At 42.8% G+C, this 2,292-nt stretch overlaps 1 pseudogene; it reads right to left on the reverse strand.

The window, feature by feature from the left end:
- Nucleotides 1-1,407: 1,407 nt before the first annotated feature.
- Nucleotides 1,408-1,867, reverse strand: LOC103581338 (annotated as a pseudogene).
- Nucleotides 1,868-2,292: the final 425 nt, after the last annotated feature.

Genomic DNA, 2,292 nt, shown 5'->3' on the forward strand with positions numbered 1-2,292 from the left:
ACCAGGGCTGCCAATGGAATTATACAAAAACAAAATGCAGATCTCAGCTGTCCCCTCCCACGTTGCTACCTCTCGTGCCATCTTTAGGTGACCGCATGGAGAGGGCCTTGCCTAAATCGCCATTTTGGCATTACTGTATCGCATATGAGCCCAACACCCCACCACTACTATTTAATATTTGGAATAACCAGTCAGGGCAATCAGGCAAGTTAAAGAAATAAAGAACATACAGATTGGATAAGAGAAGTGAAACTGTCCATCTTTTCAGAAGACATGATCATGTGTATATATATATATATATATATAAACCTACTTGGTACATTTAGGGGTGGTGAAAGAACATAAAGAATGGCCAGGAAAGCATTATTTTTAAATGTGTTTACTAAGAGTTGTAGCCTTGTGTGTGTGATCCAGTTGTGTATCACTCTCTCAGCCCTTCTTCACATCTGCTCCACACCATTGGCAATCGCAGTTATTTGAGTGCATATACGGGGTGTGGCCATTGATGACATTGGCTATATACATTTTGGGTGCACAATGATGCATTTTGTTATATGTATACATTGTGAAATGATTAATCAAAGTGATGATTATATGCACAACTCCAGTTCTCTGAAAACCACCATTTGGCTCTCTGTATTTGACTGCATATATGGAATCTTGGTTTCATTAAGGGTTAACAGCCAGCACGGCCCATTCTCTGACCACTGTGTGACCCTAGCGTCCCATGGTCTTATTCAATAAGGTGATCTGAGGCTGGTGGAGCCATTTGGACTTGCTCTGACATATGTGTGTGACTTATTATAGATGAAATGGCATCAGCAGCAACTTATGCCCTCACAGGGTGCAGGACTGTCCTGCAGTAGTGCCTGTGTTACTTGGTTATACGTGCAAAATACACATGGGCATAAGTAAGGAAGCTTCAGGGAACCCACCTGTCACCTGTTGGTGGGTCCACAGATGGATGAATACATGAGATGGGAATTTACAGTTTGAGTGAGGTGGATTGCATTGATGGACAAATCTTTATTCAAAATCACAATGGACAGGGGTGTATCTATGTGAGAAAAGTGGTTCATATACAAACAAAACGTGTTTGACAGAGGGCGCATAGTACAAGGTTACAACCCGCAGAAAATAGGCTTTGTTTCTTTTTCAGTTAAATTGTTTCCAGTCAATGATATTCAGAATCTTCTGGAAGATCTGTTTATCATGAATGAAACATGAGTCTCAGTGAAAAAATGGCCCTATTCACAGTTCACATCTCATCTGAAAAAAAAAGACATGTCAGTTTCTCCCTCATTAACCGAGTGAGGATAAAAACATAAAGAAAANCCTGTGCGCCCCCTGGTGGTCAGCGCGCCCTGCAGTAGGTTCGTGTCTGGGCTCCCGCTGATGTCCCCTCACAGGATCTTTCACACAGTAATACAGAGCCATGTCCTCAGCTCTCACATTTTTCATTTGCAGATGCAGCATACTCTTGGCATTTTCTCTGGAGATGGTGAATCGGCCCTTCACGGAGTCCGTATAGTTTGTGCTTCTACCTACCAATCAGTGGGTGAGATCCACTCCAGCCCCTTCCCTGGAGCCTGGCAGTGACAGTGCATGTCATAGTCAACAAAGGTCAATCCAGAGGCTACAGAAGAGGGTCTCAGGGATGCACCCAGGTTCTACCCAGCCTTCCCCAGACTCCACCAGCTGAACCTCACACTGGAAATCTGCAAACACAGAGACATTCTCTTCAAGAAAATCTCACACACATCTACTGTTTCATTTACATACACTCACATTTTCAATGTCTGTCTTTCTCCATTATATGACCTTTTAATACAGAAAAAAGGGAAAGCCAGCTCAGTCCAAACTCCATGATGAGTCATCTGGGTTCAGTCCTGCTCACTGTATTGGAGCACCTGGGAATCTGGGGCTGGGGCTCATCTCCCAGAACTGCAGGGTCAGGCTGATCTGCCTTTATTCAGCAGAGGGAGGCCCTATCAGCATGTCCTCCTGCTACATAGGTGGAGCTCTGTGGTGGTAGCCTATGAAGAGGGCAGAGCCCAGACCAGATGTGAGCATCTTGGTGGAGATGAGGACAAAAATTATATTTGTGAAAGTATGATTTTTATTATATTCTTGTAACTTGGTAAAATGTTTTAATTCATCTTATGTTATATTTACTCATAAACACAAAATATTTGATGCAATTCAGAATGTTAATTCTTTATACAGGTGTACAGTTACAAACAGAATGATCCATCGATTATACAGTGTCTCCAAGAGCTCATGTATGGTCAG

The sequence above is a fragment of the Galeopterus variegatus genome, unplaced genomic scaffold, assembly GCF_000696425.1.
Source record: "Galeopterus variegatus unplaced genomic scaffold, G_variegatus-3.0.2 Scaffold12832, whole genome shotgun sequence".
NCBI classification, from domain to species: domain Eukaryota; kingdom Metazoa; phylum Chordata; class Mammalia; order Dermoptera; family Cynocephalidae; genus Galeopterus; species Galeopterus variegatus.